The 19,833-nt window shown below is 36.6% G+C and overlaps 1 pseudogene; it reads left to right on the top strand.

Annotated features, from left to right (window-relative positions):
• Window positions 1-1,285: 1,285 nt before the first annotated feature.
• On the top strand, window positions 1,286-17,226 carry LOC117712409 (replication protein A 70 kDa DNA-binding subunit-like; annotated as a pseudogene).
• Window positions 17,227-19,833: the final 2,607 nt, after the last annotated feature.

Genomic DNA, 19,833 nt, shown 5'->3' with positions numbered 1-19,833 from the left:
AGAATAGAGCAAATTATGGGTATGTCTATAACCCTGTTGTTGTAGGGAGCCCATATATTAGGGTGACTGGAAAATACTAGCTGCCAGCCCAGCTCCTGTTTCAGTGAGAGACTCTGTCACACATGAAAAGGAAGAGAGCAGTGGAGAAGGTCACTGGGCATCTTCGTTTGCCCTCTTGAAAATGGATGAGTTCTCTCTCTCTCTCTCTCTCTCTCTCTCTCTCTCTCCTCTCCCACACATACATAAAACATTTACACATTACACCTACACACAAGTAAAATAAGCTATATTTTAAAGAATATCATGTTGTTTCATTTCCTTTTTCAGAAACCCTATTTAAACTATATTTGAAAATATTGGATAAATTTTTGTTCCTTGAATGATTATTCAAATTATTTGGTGTGAATGAAGTTTCATTTTGATAAGTAAATTAAGTTAATTAATAATACTGACCTTTCTTTAAATATGCAAGCAAAACTACCCCTAGAGTCACACTGGAGATCTTCCTTTACCGCCCTTAATTTGTGATAGTAAATTACTTTGGAGAGAATCCTCATTAACTTTTTAAATGAGCTCTAAAAGCTGGCCCTTCTGAAAATAGCAGTCCCAGTGCAAACTCTCTATAGATTAAGCATTGGCAGAAATATCATCGGATTTGATACTTATATCACTAAATCATTTTGCCAGAGAATGGATAATTTATGTCTACAAATTGCAGAAGACTGTAAAATTATTTTATATGAAAGAGCCCTTTTAGATTATATCAGAATCTTTATATTTTGATACTAAATAGCTTGCTCTGCCAAGAATGAGACTAGTAGAATATATTTCTCTACATATTCCAAATATCTCACTCATTCACTTATTGTTTTATGTGTAGCTCTTTTTGCACACAAATACAAGACAGTGAGTTATTATAAGGCACTACAAGGTTCTTGGAGTTGGTGTTTTTAAGGATGAGTCATTGACAGAGATCATGCTAAACAATGGTCAAGGCTGATGTGTGGTTTATAGATATAAGACTTACATTAGGATGACTTATATGGAAAGTGATGCTCTAAAATTCATGGAACTGCGTTAGAAACATATGTCAAAGTCTGAGTGGGAGATCATGAAGGTTTGATCCTCAGCCATGACTGAGTCACCAAAATTAAAGAAGAGACATTCTTTGCACAGGAAGATGTAGATGGCAAGCTTTCAAAAGGGCGATTGATTAAATTTGAAAATTTAATGGGAGGTAGAGTTAAAAATCTGGAATGCTTGCTGCTAGTTTGGAGTGGTGGACATGCATTCCCAGCAACTGAGTTACAGAACAAAGAGAAAAGAAGATGAAGAGGAAATAACCACAGGTAAAACTATTCTTCCTGTCCCTGCTACTTACAACTCTTCTTTAAATCATCTTTGTGCTTTTTAAGTAAAAAACACACTAAAACTAAAATATATAGCATATGAAGTACAGAATGCCAAGGTTTTAGTGCCCTTGTCTCCATACACATGCTACCATTTAGATAGATGTATACCATTAGTTTTTAAATCATAGAAAATCATAGAAGAGTTGAAATATTTTGAAAAAAATACAGCATGCAAATTCTTTTTCCTCACTCACCAAGTATTTTCAACTGTATACTCTGTGCTAGGGATTAAAGCCAGGATCTCTTGTTTGCTAACAATAAGTCTATTATTGGAGCAAATCCTGTTACTTCCAAGTTGTGTGAGACTATTCATGGGAAACATGACAACATCTGTCTATTTTTCCAAGATAGGGAACCAAAGGCAGACCTACTTAAAGATACCATTAAAATCACAAACTGGCGAACCCAGTGAGTTTTCTTGAAGTCATATATAGGAGAATGGAGAGCAGTCTTATTATTACATAAGTAGAAATTATTCAAAGAAAGTTATATCCCAAAATACTAACCCAGATTGGGGGACATCTTATGAAGGATAAAACACTGAATCAGTGTGTAGGTTGGAAAGTGTCTCTTCCCAGCCTCTCAGCCAGTGTGAGACTCTTCCTTATAGCTCCTGGTTATCTTTATCATTTCAGACAGCTTAGATGGTCTGTCTTTGAGACAGTTTGGATGCACTAAGCCTCTCCTAGGCAGCTTGGATTATCCAAGAGTGTCTCTCAGCAGACCATACTGATTATACACGCGTTTAGAAAGAGAGGCATAGTGCTTCTGGTCAGTTTTGGGACTTCTTGTAGTCTCTGAGTTGTTTCTTGGCTGAGTCTTCAAGAATAGACTACAGCATACATTTTAGGTCTGACCATTTTGCTCCAAAACAGGAGTTCTGGTTTTGGATTGCCTCTGAGAAAAACTTTTGTACCACACCCCACCTTACATTTGTTTTATACTTCTTTGGGTTTGTACCTTCTGAAACCTTTATTCAGGTACGGTAGGTGTTTACCATTCTAGAGATTGTATGATCTGGAAGAGTAGAACTGATAAATGACATGGACTAAGTCTCATGCAATAGCCAATTTCATTCATAGCATCAAAAACCACATGTGCCTTGAGGTTTACGAGAAGTCCTAGGAGTGAAAGTATACAATTACAAGGGCAAGGGACACATGCGCTAATTCAAAGTGGCAGATAAGCTGCAGGTAGAACAAACATGTTTTCCGATAGTCTTATATCCAGAGTGGTAATGAGTAATATGGGTAAAGTCACTCCTATACATTAAACAAGTAGCATAAAAAAATAGGATAATTCGTATTTTGGAAGACCTGAGATCAGAAAGACTCTGGTTTATTTGGTGCTTTTTCACAAGCACTGAAAGCCTCCTCACATTCTCCATTCTTTGACCATGTTCCAACCAATTAGAATGTTATATTTGTGTCATCATTTATGATTTCAACAACACATCGGTTATCCTCATTCAGACAAATAATATTGAAATTCTAAGTTTTCATTTGTTTAAGTTATAGATGATGCAATTACATTTGTGGATGGAAATAAAATGATTATAGAAAAATGCTTCCCGAATATTTCCTCATGACTTACAAAGTTAGAGTTTATACATAAAAAATGATAATGTAAAAGATAGCTTCAATTCAGTAACATTTAGTTTCACAAGATTGTATCTTATGTTTTCAAACTGCTTGGAAATCTTTAGCAAATTCAAGGAGAGTATTAAAAATCAATTTTGAATTTAATGAAATTGAACTGGAAAATAACAGGGAATTAAGGTTTCTGAGTTCAGAGGAATCATTACATGCAGATTATGAGTTCTTACTGTGGAGTTGTCTAGCACAGTAGGTTGCTGAGTTATAGCCCTAAGAACTAGCTTTAGCCTTACAAATAAGAAGCCATACTCTTGAATGACGTCACTTGAAACCTCTACCAACTTTATTCATTGAGTACAAAGCAAGTAATGAATGCAATCCATTATTATAAAGGTCATTTTATTCCCTTCCTTTCAAAAGGAGTTTCTACTCATGAAATCAGGTGTTTTACTAAATTTAATTTAAGAGCACAATCCCAAGATAGACAAAGTGTTTAATTCTTTTTTACCTATTGAATGATTTAGACACATCATTGATGCATGATCATTTTTGAGCCTTCCCTTGCATTATATTTTTGGTCAAATATTTGCTTAAATACTGCTTTGGTTAAACCTTTGAATTTGATGCAATAAATTCCATTGTACAGCCATTGAAGTCACTAGACAAATGCAATAGACAATGAGAAAAGTAATAAGGTGGGAATGGGGGCTTGTTTCTAGATAAAGACAAGAAGCAACTTACAGGGATATCATTATGTATTTTTATGTAGAAATCTGTTGTAATCTCTGATGTTAATGATCTACTCCAGTTCATAGAACATATAATAAACAAAAGCATAACTTCCAAACACAGCAAATATATTCTTATAAGAACATGTCCTGATTCCATTTACCTGAAATTTCATTCAAGTAAACAGATTTGAGCTCCACAACATAAGCCCTAAACCTCAGGAACTATAATCCAATTAATCTCATTAGTTTATAATGGTTCATCATAGCATCATAAAAGTAACTGATACATACAGTAAGTATATTATATTTTACATTTTATATTTTAAAGCAAGCTATGCCACCGTTTATAATGGTAGAATAAATATTTGTTGTGCAATGAAGAATTTCTTTTCGTCAAGGGGGAAAAATCTACCCTTTATAGGCAGGATCAAAAGCCTTGATATTTCTCAAGTGATGAGTGTGTTTATTATTCAGAGTTCAGGCTGATAAAATGACTTAAGTCAGTGGCAGCCACTGTTGACAGTCCTGAGAAAAGAATAGCCTCGATAAAAGGCCAACCCTGTTATTACAAAATGTGAATGTTGAACCAGAACATATTACCCTGCACACTAAGAAGAGAAGAGGGCTGGAGATGGAGTTCATGGCTATGTACCATGATTCAGTTAATCAACCATGGCTATATGATGATGCCTTCATACATCTTTGAATGTTGACATTTGAGTTTCTTTGTTGGCAACACTCTATTTATATATGACCACCCCAATAATGGGACAGAAACAAGACCCAAAGACATGATTTTTTTTTTAATTAAAAAGCTGAACATTTACAAATTCCACCACATGTATCTCTGTTGTTGTTTCCTTTAATTTTTATATGTTGAATTTTTTAAAAAAAATAGGTGATTAGGTTTCTAGTATTTTCCAGTTTTTTTAATAATTGTAGAAGAAAAGAGTGATCATGGAAGCCTCCTAGTTTCTATTCTTCTGATCAGAAGTGAAGGTAACCCTGAATGCTCTAGTATGTGGTTCAGCTTGTGAAAATCAGCCACAGACTTTTCACTTTAAGAAGCTCTAAATTTAATCTTTAACCTCAATGTTTAACATAATAAAAGTTAACTTCAGCTGATGCTACTATTTGTACTGTTGCATGAAATGGTAACCTTTCAAATCCATAATCTTTTGTCTAGAAAACAACAGCAACAAAAGACCAAAAAAAAATCTGAATTTACTCCCCTGTTAAGAGACTACTGCTTTTGTTGACTGTGTCTTTCTGTGTCCCTAAGCTTAGTTGTTCTTAATATAAGTAACTCTGTCTCAATCTTTTCCCACTTTTACTCTTGTATAAGGAAATTCAGAATAAGAGAAGCATAACCTTAAAGAACTGTAGTCCAGACTGCAATTGTCTGATCACAAATTTTAATAGTTTTTTGTTTATTATATTCCCACTCTTCAGATGAGCCTGTGGTCTTAAGCATTATCACACTGCCTCCCTGTCAGTCTCCAACACATACCAGTCCTTAGTGACAAAATTCTAGTCATCAAGTCTCCTTCCTTGAACATCTCTCTTAACTCTTTACTATCTTTGTGACTACTGTACCTTCAGTACAAAACACAGAGACCTTTCCATAAAAGTACTAGTGCATCAGTGTTTTGCAAAAATCTCATTAAGTATATATTGACTGAGAAGATTAGTGGATAAAGGAATAAAGAAAACCAGAATAGAATAATCAACTAGATAAACAAATGAACAGACTAATGAAGAATGAATTCCAGCCAACGTAATGAAAGTCTGCTTATACAAATACAGCTTTTTTATGATGGATACATTAATATTGTTAAATTTATGTGCACATATAATGCCTTGCTTTTTATGTGAAGAAGAAATTGAGTGAATATTGCAGCCTAAGGCATCTGAAAAAAAATGATTTGTCACAAAAGTGAGAAAACAATCAGTGGAGAAAATTAAAGAATAGAAATAGATTTTGACATCTTAAGGATATGGGAGAGGTTTTGTTGACTGTTGTAATTAAAATAACAGCCTTGAGCTCATGGTGTTATAGAATACATAGTGTGTAAAAATTCACATATTCAATGTGTTCACCTGTGTTTTATGTCATTAGAGCAAAAGATACTTAGCGAAAGAGCTATGATTGTAATAGGACACTGCATTGAACATCATTTTAAGCGTATACATTGTTTTCACATTATAGTTAATAAATAGTAAGTGAAAATTAAACATGTATTTGAAAAATTAGTTTACTTCTAGTTCTTTTGCTAATAATATATGTTCTGATTTTAAATAAAAGAAAATGTTAGATAATTAACTTTATTCATGTTCTTTATAAAAATAAAGGAAGAAATATGTGAATTATAAACAAACAGTTCTTGGGAACATATCATTAATGATGTCATTGAAAATAATAGGCTACAATCCTTCTATGTAACAAAAAATGAAAATATTTTAATGTTGCTTTATTAGTTGGGGTTCTCTAATGTCACAGAACTTATGGAATGTCACTATCTATTAAGAGAATTGTAGGAATGACTTATAGTCAACAGTCTAAATAACCCAATAATGGGCAGTGATGTTGCTCAATCTCACTGGGCTAGGTGCTTTACCTAGTCTTCTGTATAAGCTGGAATTCTGAAGAAGCAGGTTTCTGGCAAGTAAGCACAAGCAGGCAAAGAAGAATGAAGCCAGTGTGGGGGAATGCCAGGGCAGGAAGGTGGGAGTGGGGGGAGCACCCTCATAGAAGCAGGGGGACTGGGGGCATGGGATACAGGGTTTCCGGAGGGGAAACTGGGAAAGGGCATAACATTTGAAATCTAAATAAAATATTCAATAAAAATAAAGAAGGAAGCCATCCTTTTTCCATTGTCTTTAAGTAAGCCACAGCAGAAAGTATGGCCCAGATTAAAGGTGCCTACCACCATAGGATTTTCTTTACTTGAAGACTGCTCTGTTCTGGGCTGGCATTGAACTCAGTTATCTGCTTGCCTCTGCCACCTGGAACTAAACTCCTGTACTACCTTGCCTGGGCCTAAGCTTTTCATGGCCACTCTGCCTCAAGTTCCAGATCACAAGTATGTTCTCCATTTCTGAATTGTAATTCATTCCAGATACAGTCAAGTTGATAATTGGGAATAGCCATCATAATTACATTGCATTGTAATTCAATTTGCATTGTTCAATTGAAGTAGCTGCATGTATATATATTGGAAAATATATTTTGGTACATTGTCATTACTATATCATTATCTTAAAATAAATATTTAATAATAAAATTCACACAACCATTTTATTTATTTATTGAGAATCAGAAAAACGAAACTTTTAACTTTAACTCGACTTGTCTCTTTTTTTAATTTTTTTATTCTTTTGGTTATTTTTATTGTATTTTAATGATAATATTTTACTCTTTGCTTTTCTTCCTTCAAACTCATGAGCTCTTTTTCAAATCAAATGTTATTGCATTTGCCTTTATATATACACATATACTCTTATATATATCCTGCCAAGTCCATCCAGTTTTACTTGCATGTAGGTTTTCAGGAGTTACCATTTGGCTGCAAGGGCCAGTAGGTGTCTTCTTTCCTGAGGAAGGGCATCTCTCCTGTTCCCAGCATTCCTTGTTGCCTATCATCTTTTAGTAGAATTGAGGCTTCATGTGCTTTTCTCCATCTGTTTTGGCATTTCTTTGATTTCCTTCTTATTCAGTTCATGTTTATACTGTTATATTGCAGAGACTTTACAGGAATAGCTTCTAACGCTACTTGGAGACACAACATAACAGTAAAAGCCCTCATCCCATGGCTCCTTCAGTCTTCCACCCTGTACCCTGCAGTGTTCCCTGACTTTCTGTGTAGGAGTATATGCTGTTCCTGTTTTTCTATTAATCATCTCCATTCTCTCTGAATAACCACTTTTAGCATTTCTAGTTCTATCATTTCAACTTCTAACACATTCCTGCATTTACATTTAATTGAAAATTTCTCCATTTTTTTCTTCAGTCTTGAAGCTAACTCCACAGCTTAAAAAATTCTGTGATGTTTGACAAATAGTTCACTCCATTTTCTTTTTTTTTTTTTTTGATGTAGTTACATTTTTATTTTAAAAATTGCAAAAAATAACCCACAAAACAAACAAATCACAGCAACAACAAAACAAGAACAAAAATACCCAAATATGACTGGAAAGATTTGTTATCATAATTGTATGTTTTGCTCTTTTAAAAATATTTTTTTTCAGTCGGGCAGTGGTGGCGCATGCCTTTAATCCCAGCACTTGGGAGGCAGAGGCAGGTGGATTTCTGAGTTCGAGGCCAGCCTGGTCTACAGAGTGAGTTCCAGGACAGCCAGGGCTACACAGAGAAACCTTGTCTCAGAAAAAAAAAAAGAAAGGAAGGAAGGAAGGAAAGAAAGAAAGAAAGAAAGAAAGAAAGAAAGAGGAAGGAAGGAAGGAAAAAATGCTGTTATGTGCAGCTTTCAAAAAATGTTTTTTTCCAAAACAGTGTATTAGTGATTTTTTTTTTTATTAAATACATTGCTAGGTCAATATATATAGGTTTATTTTATTATTTTGAGAATTCATGCCCAGTATTATTCTGTTGTCTCCCTTCCTTCTTACCATGTCTCTCTGCACTAAGTAGGGACTGTTCTCATTTATTGGTAACACTCACAGGAGCTTAAGGTAGCATACGACAGTCATAGCTTTAATATAGGCTACGCAGTGCCAAGGCCCAGGCTCATTCTACTAGGCCTAGACTCTCAAAATGTGCTCCTTCCTGTCCCAGCCCTCACCTTAGCTACTGGAAGATGCATCTCATGAGAATGTGCTGGAAATTTAGATTCTCTGGCGTTACTTCAAATCTAGTAAGATAAAACTTTAGAAATTTGAAGCTGGGGCCTGGAAATCTTTGTTACCCACATGATTTTGATGGTCTCAATTTGAGAAGCACTGTGTTATGTCAGGCATGCTTTAAAATCGTGCCCCTCTTTTTTTTGTATTTGTAGCCAAAAGCGAGGAAGTTACAACTCTTCCCGCCTGAGGAGCTTATTTAGTCCATAGGTGAGCAATGTAACTGAAATTCCTGCCTCTCCTGAATCTCCCTCTCCTTTTCCCTTTCCTCCTTCCTCCCTCATTTCTTTCACAGAGTCTTGCTATTGAGCCTTAGTGGGTTCTTAAGACTTACAATCCTCACCTCTCCAGTGCGAGCATCACACAGGTATGTAGCACTATGCCCAGATGAACTGCTTTTTTTTTTTTTAATTATTAGTTATTTAATTTATTTGTATTTCAAATGTTGTCCCCCTTCCTGGTTTCTCCTCCGCAAACCCCCTATCCAACCACCCTCTCCCCTGCGTCTATGAGGGTGCTCCCCACTCACCCACCCACTCCCCCCTCACCACCGGAGCATTTCCCTATACTGGGGCATTGAGCCTTCACAGGACCAAGGGCTTCTCCTCCGTTGATGCCAGATAAGGCCATCCTCTTCTACATATGCAGCTGGAGCCATTTTCTTCACACATACATTCCTCAAAAGTTGGATGAAATTCTTTTCTCTGACCCTCTGTTCATAAGTTCTTTTTCCGTTCTAAGGGATTTTGGTTTTAAGTAGGACAGGGAAGTAGGCTCAGATACTCTGGTCATCTTGCATAAGCCCTTAGAAACAGTGGTCACTGGAGTGTTCACGGAATTGGGTTTAATGTCTTGCTTGTTTGATTACTTGTGCTTCTTGTCTTGCTTGTTCCTTGACTATTTGCATCTATTGTATTGCTAGACCCTCAACCTAGACCTTAATACGTGCATGCAATTAAAATGATATAAAAGCAAAAAGGAGGATGGGATGGGTTAGGGAGTTCTAGGGAAGAAAACTAGGGAAAGGGGATGACATCTGAAATGTAAATAAATAAAATATCCAATAGAAAATGAAAAGAACCTCCCCCTAAAAAGAATTTCTCTTGACCTTTGACTTGTGCAATTATAATAGGATATAAGTGAATGCAGGTGTTTTTATTTGCCATTGTTTTAATTTGTTTTGTCCTACGACCTCTGAGCTTACTGATTCTGTGGTTTGGTTCTCATAATTTGGGGAAAACAGCAATGAATTTTTTCAATTAATACTTGCATTCTTTTCTTGTTTTCTTTTCTTATATTAACATTACATTTATAACACTTTATTATAAAAATATAATTAGGTCACTTACTCCTCTGCCCAGTCCCTTTCCTTCCTACAATTCCTCTCCTGTGTTCAGTTCCTCAGTCCCTAAAATTCCTGACCATATATGTATGTGTATGTGTATGTATATGTGTGTATGTATATGTATATATGTATGTTTAGTGTTCTGTGTATGTATATGATTTCAAGGCCAACTCCAAGGCACTGGATAACCAATTAGGGGACTTGTCTCTGAATAAAGACTATTTCTCTTAGTTACCTGTAGTCCTTTGTCTAGGAGTAGGGCTACATGAAATTACCTCTTCACAATAGTTGTTTTTGTTCAGGTTCTTGTTCAGGTAGCCATACTGCTGAGGTACCATGAGTGAAACTTCCCTTTACCTTTTGTTTGAGACACAAACTCACAGCTGATTTTTTACCATTTAGCTCTCAAACTCTTTCTATCACCCCTTTTTTTGCAATGTGTTCTGAGTCTTAGGTGCAAGAGTTGTGTTTTACATGCCCTGCCATTCCACAGGACAATTACTCAACTATGTTCATAGCAGCTTTATTTGTAATAGTCAGAAACTGGAAACAACCCAGATGTCCCTCAGTTGAAGGAAAGATAAAGAAAAGGTTCATTTGTACAACAGAATACTACTCAAAATAAAATACTACTATTAAAAAACAAGGACATCATGAATTTTGCAGGCAAATGGATAAAACAAGAAAATATCACTCTGAGTGAGGTAATCCAGACTCTAAAGGAAATGCATGGCATATACTCACCATGCAAGTGGATATTAGCTATAAAGTAGAGGATACCCATGTTAAAATCCATAGATCTAAAGAAGCCAAATAACAAGATGACCCAGAGAGCCAATAGTTGAATCTTTCTCAGAAGGGGAAATAAAATAGATAGTGGAAAAATATGGAGGAAGGGAACTGGGTGGGAGAAGAAATGATGAGAGGAATGGAGAGGTGTGATTTGGTGTAGGGAAAACAGAGGAGAGAGAACAGTGAGGAATGAAGAGGTGCAATCTGGTGTAGGGAAAACAGGGGAGAGAGAACAGTGATCTGCAGTGGAAAGTGACTTCGCTAGGATGTGCCAAAGTCCTGGGATGGGGGAGGTCCCAGGGAGTCTATGGGGGTGACTCTGCTAGTTACTCCAAGTAGTGGGGGATAAGGAATCTAAAGTGGCTACCTCCTGTAGCCAGGAGGACTCTCAGTGGAAGGATAAGAACAGCAACCCACCCACAAAATGTTCAAATAAAAATGTGTCCTGTCTATAAGGTGTACAGGGACAAAGGCAGAGCAGAAACTGAGGGAATTGCCAACAAATGACTGGAAGAAATTGAGACTCATCCCATGGGTAAGAAACAATCCCTGACACTATTAATGATACTTTTTTATGCCTGCCGACAGAATGGTATAGGGTAACTGTCCTCTGAGAGGCTCCACCCAGCACTCAAGGGAGAGAGATGCAAAGACCCACAGCCAAATATTAGATAGAGCTCAGAAATTCTTGTGAAAGAGTTGGGGGAAGAATTGCAGGAATATAGGGAAGAATCAAAGAGTATAGGGACTCCACAGAAAGACCAATAGCTCTCACTAACCTGGACCCTTAGGTAGGATATTAACTGTTTACCTCTCTTGGCAGCTTCCATAGCACCTTCTGGGATGATAGAGTTTGTGCCTATTATCTTATTTTCATGTTATAGCCTGTTCAGTGATATCTCTGGGAGACCTGCTCTTTTCTGAAGAGAAATGGAGGAGGGGTGGGTCAGGGGAGGGACTAGGGGAAGTGAAGAGAGAGAAAATTGTCAGGATGAAATATATGAGAGAAGAATGAATTTAAAAAGTAAATTAATGGAGGTTTTAGTGTCATAATCTAAGGAAATACTTAGACAAAAAAAATAACATCCCATATATTTCTACTCAGTTTTCTTGTTCTATATGCCACTGTTTTTATTCTGGTTTGTTTTATAGATGAAATGTTAATAAATGAAGTTTTTAAACACTGAAAGGTTTGCAATATATGATGCTGAATAAAAAAAATTATATTTTTTCTACTTTGAGAGTAGAAAAAAAAACCCTGTTAAGCCTCAGGTCTGCTCCACTGAGACCTTCAGAGTCCTGTGTCTGAGCTCATGCTGATTTAGCTAAAAGAACTGACATTCAACAATTTTTGGGAGGAAACCAGGGGCAACAACCTCTTGTATTGTTTTGAGAATCTCTTAGACTCTTCTGACCAACAACACAAAAAAGGTTTCTTGAGCATTCTCGGTACTGAGGTTTTTATTAGGTAGTTTTGTGTGTGTGTGTGTGTGCGCGCGCGCGCGCGCGCATGCACACGTGCACACGCATGTACACATACGGTGTATGTGTTTGTGTGTGTGTATGTGTATGGGTGCATGCTTATGCATGTCTGTCTGTCTGGGAGTGTCTGTATGCATGTATGTATTATTTATTTATACATTCCCTTATATATGTTATATATAATGGATAATTAAATAATAATATGATTTCCTCTGGCTTTTTTGGACATCATTATTGTTATTTATCTCTCCTTTCCTTGTGTTGACTTCCCTGCTTCATACTCAGTTACTCCCTTCATTTTTTCCATTTCCATTTCTTGTCACTTGTATCCTGATAAACCTCTCTAGAGCACTCACATATTGTCCCAAGGTACCTTTTTATTTTTCTATTTTATGGGATTATTCCACATTACATAATCAAATCAGAAAATTTAGAGCTAAGAACTACAAATGAGAAAGAATATGCAAGGTTTGTCTTTCTGAGTCTGGGTTAACTTAGTAAGTACATTTCTATGTTCATCTATTTGCCTACAAATTTCATTTTCTTTATAAGTGATTAGTATTCAACAGCATATATATAATGCATGTTCATTATACATTCCTTAGAGGAAGGGTTTTTAGGTTGTTTTCATTACCAAGAATGTTTTTCTGATTATAATTTAAAAGAAGCAAATGGAGGCATTTTAATGGTCATGCCTGACAATCTCTATTTGTGAAACTTATTCTATAAATGTTAGGAATCTTTATTGTTGAAAATATGAAATCTCCATCTGATATGTGAGCAGAATTTTTGGTGTATAATTTGAAAATATGTGAGCAGTGCTATGAATATATATATATATATATATATATATATATATATATATATATATACATATATATATATATATATATATAATTTTTCTCCAGAAATCCCACAAAAGCTTGAATTTACATCAACAATAACTCTTAAAGGTTTACTTTCACTAGAAATAATGAACAACCAGATAACCAGATTCACATTTAGTAACTACGAATGATATAAACACTTTCAAGAATTAACATACCTTCTGTCTTAAATCTATCCATCTTTCCATCCTAAAACTAATCATTACTATTTTCTGTTTTCACTAGATGTGTGTTCATCCCACCCATATAACTAGCCACTCATTTAACAAAATTATGCATAGTACTGTCGTTCAAGAACATATCACATGTAGAACAACAGCCAGTTTGGAATTTTCCCAATGGGTGCTCTACAATCAGAGTATCTAGCCTCAGTTGTATGGTTTACATCCATACCCAAGACCATACATACAATCACTCCTTTCAGTTAATCTTTGGTTTTGTGGATCTCCATTCAGACATCAATAGTATTATATGACTCACATCTGAGAGTGTGTGAGCAAACATCTACCTACCCAAGTGTATGCACTGAAAACAGACAAAATAGTATATTGCATGAAATTCCAACTTGGAAAACCAATGAGTTTATTGGATTGTGTGAAAATGTGATATTGAGTAGCTACTGAGAAGAGAATGGGTGACCCAAAGGCAGATACACCACTGAAACCCCATCCTATCATAGATAGCTATTTATAGTTGCTCTCTATAACTTGCTGGAACCTGAACAGGTCAGAGATTCTCTACTCAACAACCTTTTTCTGCTTTTATAGCTTAAGAGACAGGTCTTTTCATTTTCTTTTTTTAAGTTTCAACTTTCCTAGACTCAGTTGAGTTAAAGCAAGGGTTTGAGGGCAGAATACTTTATACCATGGCTGAACTGCTAATTAATACTCCTTAGATTATTTCTCTTCTATGTGTTTTTTAATCATCTAAAATTTAGATAGATGATAATACTAACTCGTTAGTATTATCATGATTAGTAATATTGCAATGATTAAATAAATTACAGATACAAACTTTCAAACTATATTAATGAGATTGGCGCTCAGTTGATTGAGTGTTTGCCTACCAGGGATGATGCTATACATTGATTTCTATGTATGATGTCACACAGATTCAATCTCACCACTCAAAAGGTAGACACAGTAGGAGTTGAAGTTTAAAACCATACTTGGCTGCTTAACAAGTTCAAAGCCAGCTTGGAAGACATGAGACCATGTTCAAAGTACAGGAATCCCTCAGTCTAAACTAATGAAAAGAGTATTGTTAGACAGTAAATTCTCTATAAAAGTTAGAAATTCATTATCATTACAGGTGACTTATTAAAAGATAATCATTTTATTGCCATTATTGCATCCATTCTCTTTCTCCAAGAATTAATGACGGTATATGAATATTTGGTTAACTTTTTGACACTTAGCAAGTAAAAATTGAAATCACAGAAAAATCAAGGATGATCTTAAAAGTAGATGAATATCTTCTCTGTGTCATCTTGCATTGCATAGTACTACATACTTTTTACAGTGATATAATTTGGATTGTATCAATGGTCCGATATTATTTTTATTACAGTTATATAATTTAATCTACACTTTTGGCAGTGATTTTTCACAAAAGTGAGACCTTAACATCTTTGTTTTCCTATAATGCAACTGTCTGTTTCTCTGTCATTTAATTTCTTCCTAGTTGGTGTGAAGCTGTGGAGATGAGAGGAAAACGTTATAAAATTCTTGTCAACTTTTGTAAGTATAGAACACAGACAGATTGACATCTTTTTTAAAAGATCTAAAAGTATTACCTGGCACGATGAATTGACCCCATTAACTCTATGCTGTAAAGGGCAGAGTTAAGCTGTCATAAACTTGTAAGTCCACCAGGGAAGCTATGTGACTCAGGCCATAGTAATAGCATGATTTAGATGTCAGTTGACATTGGCAAAAAGCCTGAGACTTGCAGAATGAATATCAGCGTGGCATCAAGCCATAGAGAAGATTGTCACTTAGGTTTATGTTAGACCATCTCTTGTGCTCTCATCCAGTAAATTTGCCCATTGCCTTTCAGTTACAATCCAATATTTCCCCTCCCTTTTCTTTAATCATAGTCTGTATTGTTTACTTTTTCCGTTTCAGATTTAACTGGGTCCTCATCTTCCTCTCACTAATTAATATCCATGTTTATTTGCTTTGTGAATCAGTTATAATTTAAAATACAATAATTTACCATGGAGAAATTAAAATCCCCTGAAGTGACCAAACTAGTTGGTTCATAATAACAACAAACATAATTTAAGTGTTAAGGATGCGATTTAACTATAGGAATTTTTGTAGGTTAACCTTTAACTCTTGAAAGAGAAAGCATTGTCTGATTTGCCAAACAGAGTGGTGGTATGGCATGGGAGCTCCTGTAGATGTCCATCTCACACAGCTAAATAAGAGCAGTGTTAGTTTCTGAACAGAGTAAGCCTCTCCTTTTGACTGATCAGCTGGCCAGCAACTGTGTCTGTCCGGTCAACCAGTTCATGGTCAACACCCTGAAAGACGTAAGGAGAGTAGTTATTTTGATGGACTTGGAAGTTTTGAAATCTGCTGAAGAAGTTGGATTAAAGATTGGGAATCCAGTGTCCTATAATGAAGGACATGGGCGGCAGCAGCAAACAGTCCCTTTCCCAGCCTCTGCAGCTACACCACCAGCCAGAAAGCCAAAGACGTAGAATGGGAGTTTGGGAATAGATTCCACTGTAGCTAAGGCTTATGGTGCCTCAATGCTGTTTGGAAAACCTGTCAGAACTGGCCTGCTGCAGCCTTCAGATGGGAAACAGTATAAAGTGGTGCCCATCACCAGCCTCACCCCTTACCAATTCAAGTGAACTATTTATGCCTGTGCCACCAACTAAAGTCAGATCTATACCTGGAGCAATTCTTGGGGAAAATGAAAGCTTTTCTCTACAGAACTTATGGATAGAAATGGTGAAATCAGAGCTACTGCTATCTGTGGGCAGGTGGACAAGTTCTTTCTCCTTATTGAAGTGAACAATGTGTATTCTCAAAGGGCACTCTGAAGATCTCTAACAAACAATTCTTAGCTGTTAAAAATGACTATGAGATGACCTTCGATAATGAGACTTCTGTCCTTCTTTGTGAAGATGGCCATCATTTACCCACAGTTCAGTTTGATTTAACAAGGAGAGGTGAGCTAGAGAGCAAGTCTAAAGACTCACTTGTAGACATAATTGGAATTTGAAAGAGATATGAAAGTTCAACTAAAATCACAGTGAAGTCTAACAACAGAGAAATATCTATTTGATGGACATGTCAGGGAAAGTGGTGACTACAACTCTGTGGGGAGAAGACGCTGACAAGTTTGACTGTTCTACGCAGCCTATGATGACCATCAAAGGATCCCGAGTTTCCTACTTTGGCGGATGGATCCTCTCTGCCCTAACATCTAGCACTGTCATTGTGAATCCTGGCATCCCAGAGGCCTATAACCTTGGTGGACAGTTTGACTCAGAAGGACAATCCTTAGATGGTGTTTCCATCTCTGGCCTCTGGAGTGGAGGGACCGGAGAAAGCGACACCAACTGGAAAACGTTGTATGAAGCTAAATCAGAGAACCTGGGCCAGGCTGACAAGGTGGACTATTTCAGCACTGTGGCAATGGAGTTGTTTCTTCGCAAAGAGAACTGTGGGTACCAGGCCTGCCCAGACCAGGTCTGCAATAAGAAAGTGATTGACCAGCAGAATGTACTGCTGTGAGAAGAGTAACCAGGAATTTCCCAATTTCAAATACCACATGATCTTATTGGCAAATATTGCAGATTTTCAGGAGAACCAGTGGGTGACATGTTCCCAAGAATCTGAGGAGGCCAGCCTTGGACAGAACACTGTACTTTGGGGAACTCAGAAGAACGAGGTGTTTGAAGAGGTTTTCCAGAATGACAACTTTCAATCACTTAGGTTCAGATTCCGGGTCAAGCTGGAGGCCTACAATGATGAATCTGGAATTAAGGCCACTGTGGAAGATGTGAAGCCTGTGGACTACAGAGACTATAACAAAAAACTGATCAGGAACATCAGGAAGAACATTTGTTGTGAGCAAGTACCACTGGTGGCCAGACTTGGAGAGTGAAGAATGAAAATAGAATGGCTTCCTCCCTACCCCCATGAGACAGCTCCACAATGAAGATCCTCTAGGAGAGACTGGCAACCTGTCTGGGCCCCTCTTGGGACTCATTGATAGGCAAGAGACAGTGTTCAAAGGGCTGTGTATAAACCTTCAGGGCCAGCTCTCAGCTGGCAGGTAGCATAGCAGAAGTCCTTCCTGTCTTCCGGCTTTGTCAAATTTAGTAAAGTTTTGTTGTCTTCAAGCAGGAAATATGCCACAAATCATTCATCCTACTCTGGATAACAAGGCAAATTAATGTGACCTGGACTTTACTTTTTCAGTGGTGGCACCTTTTTGTCTTGGGTTCCTCCTGAGGTGGGGGAGTAAGAGTAGGAGAGAATCCAGTTGTTTATAAGGGTGTGTCTGCCTGAAATCAAAGGCTCAATTTTGTAGAGATATCAGGTGGTTGTTAATGCTTGGAATGGCAAAAAGGTAGAATTATTAACCAAAAGCCTATCATTAATATCTTAATATCCTTCTTTTAGGGTTTAATAGGTTTAATAGACTGAGTCGGATGAATTTGATATTAATCAAAATTGTCTCTTCTGGGGACAGCTAATAAGCATTGACTTGCTGTCTCCTTGGGGAAAGGCAAGCCCCGAATTGCATAATTTGCCTCATTCTCCATAGAGTGGGGTCGGTTGCTTGTGACATGATTCCTGTTTGAAGATGGCAAAATCTTGGTGAATCTGACAAAGCCTGAAGACAGAGGCAGCACTGGGACATCTGGGCCACTACAGAGCATTGCTCGAGTTTCCACTCAGTTAACATTAACATTTGGTTGCCTGGTGGACCTGTAGCTTTGTTAAAGCTATGTTAAAGACTTAAGAAAGAAAAAGAAATAAGTTTGTCAGTTATATAGCTGACAAGAATAAAACTAAAAGCATTAAGATGGAGAGCTTTTGTGTCTAATAATCCAAAATGCAGCAGTAAATCTAGCATTTTGTACTCAAACCACATCACTGAAAAAGCCAAAAGGAAAATTTCCCTGATATAAGTAATGAGTAAGAACTAATTACTCAATAACTGGTAGCTTTGTTGCTACATCTCATAACTTGGAGCTGCTAGGTTCTCCAGTATTCAGCCCACTCTGCTTCATGGGACCACCTTAACGTTGGATCAGCTGAGATCACCACCACATTCTTTTCTATTCAAGGTACCGTTTCCTATCATTTGAGGAAATGTAGTTGCTTTTCTGCTGCTGTAATAGAATTGCTTGTGAAAAGCACCACTGAGGAGAAAGAATTTTTCTGGGCTTATAGTTTCAGAGAGAATACTATCCATCATGGCAGCAAAGGCATAGCAGCCAGCAGACCTTACCTCATCTCCACACAAGAAGCATAAAGGAAGACCAGAAAGAAGGGTCGGGCTACTTGACCTCATATACTGCTCCCTGGTGACTTCTTTCAGCAGGAGTTTATTTGTAATCTTCTTAAAGAGTGCCATCAGCCAAGAATAAAATATTCAAATACAAGAACCTATGGGAGATAGGGAGCACTTCATATTCAAACATATAATCAGATTGCCATATTCACCATCCTGGTGTCTGACTCTGACCAAAAACATTTGCATGCATGCAAAATCTAAGGCAGTAAATGATTTTGAAAAGATTCACTTCTTCCCTACAATGGCCCATCATGAAGCACTAACTAACTAACTATCCCCAAAATAATAGCCATTGAAGATCCACTAGCTGAAGGCCATCTTGTGAATCCAAGAGACCATGAAAAAATCTATATCCATCTATACACTTTTAGCTTAGAAGCTAGTTCCAAAAAAAAAAAAAAAAAAAAAAAACCCTTCTCTCAAGTTAAAAAAACATAATTATAAAATAAGTATAAAATATGAAGCATGTATACATGAGGCGTCTTTTCACTACCACTTTTTGTACCTTAAGTAAAATTATACAGTTACATATATTGGCTTTGGTATTAAACTCTAGGAACAAAGATTTTAAAGCCTTAAAGATAAGTTTTCTCTTAGGTATTAGGTGTGCTTATTTTAAGTGGCTATTTTAACAGCTTAACAATTCTGGAAAGAACAGCAGGGTTCAGATGTCTTCACAACAAAAACTCAGCCTCCACATCACATAAATCACCCTGAGCAACTGGAACTAAAGACAGGGGCAGAAGGAACATTGAATGGTTAGTGAAGACAGAAAAACCTATGATGGAATCATGTCAGATTATATAGATGGAAACTAGGGTGTATTCTTAACCACTATTTTGGTAATTCTATTGATACAGAAGAGTGTGTTGATTTTATATCTCATAATTTTTTTTCTTGTTTCATGTTCTATTTCACATACTGTGTAAGAGTTAGGGTGAGTTTTTATATAATCCACACATTATGGATATAAAGATGAAAATTTTGAGGCTAAACAAAGGTTTATAATGGTTGTTTAGATGTCATATCATGCTTTAGTTACAGGGACAATAAATGTGTTTACATTTAAATAAAAGCTAGCTGCTAAATGCTCACAGAACGTGATAAAGCAGAAGATGTTATTTGGTACGTATATAGTTTTGAGGCAAACACGCTTGAAAAGGTGCTTGAAAAAGCAGATATAGG

The sequence above is a fragment of the Arvicanthis niloticus genome, chromosome 7 (genome assembly GCF_011762505.2).
Source record: "Arvicanthis niloticus isolate mArvNil1 chromosome 7, mArvNil1.pat.X, whole genome shotgun sequence".
Taxonomy (NCBI): Eukaryota; Metazoa; Chordata; class Mammalia; order Rodentia; family Muridae; genus Arvicanthis; species Arvicanthis niloticus.
Note: the sequence above shows the minus strand (reverse complement) of the source record. Positions and strands in the feature narration are given on the sequence as shown.